This window comes from Mastomys coucha, unplaced genomic scaffold (genome assembly GCF_008632895.1).
Source record: "Mastomys coucha isolate ucsf_1 unplaced genomic scaffold, UCSF_Mcou_1 pScaffold3, whole genome shotgun sequence".
NCBI lineage: Eukaryota > Metazoa > Chordata > Mammalia > Rodentia > Muridae > Mastomys > Mastomys coucha.
The window spans coordinates 28,191,253-28,191,595 of NW_022196909.1; the positions used below are offsets into that span (position 1 = coordinate 28,191,253).

Consider the following 343-nt stretch of genomic DNA (forward strand, 5'->3'; position numbering starts at 1 on the left):
AGAGAGAGAGAGAGAAAGAGAGAAAGAGAGAAGGATATGCTGGAAGGAGGTGGTGAGGAAGAGATCAGGCATCTTCAGCCCCTCTGGACCATGAAGGTTGAATTTCCAATCAATAAAGATAGTGTGCTTGCTGAGCAGAGCAAGCTAAGACAAGTTTTAATTACAGGCCCAGCCCTGGGTCCTGACATATGGAGTAGATATGTTGTGTCCTAGTTGTGGGTGCACGCACACACAGCTATTTCATTGACTTTTTCCAACCCAGTGAGATGGGCTGTCGCGGACCGGGATTTCTTGCGGGGTCCCTTGTTCCACGGGACTAGGGGTTCTGGCCAGGTGGGCACGG

The 343-nt window shown here is 50.7% G+C and overlaps 1 protein-coding gene across 3 annotated transcripts in view; it reads left to right on the forward strand.

Moving 5' to 3' along the window:
- Positions 1–343, forward strand: part of Pbld (phenazine biosynthesis like protein domain containing) — a 40,519-nt gene that overhangs the window by 14,813 nt on the left and 25,363 nt on the right. The window lies entirely within an intron of this gene.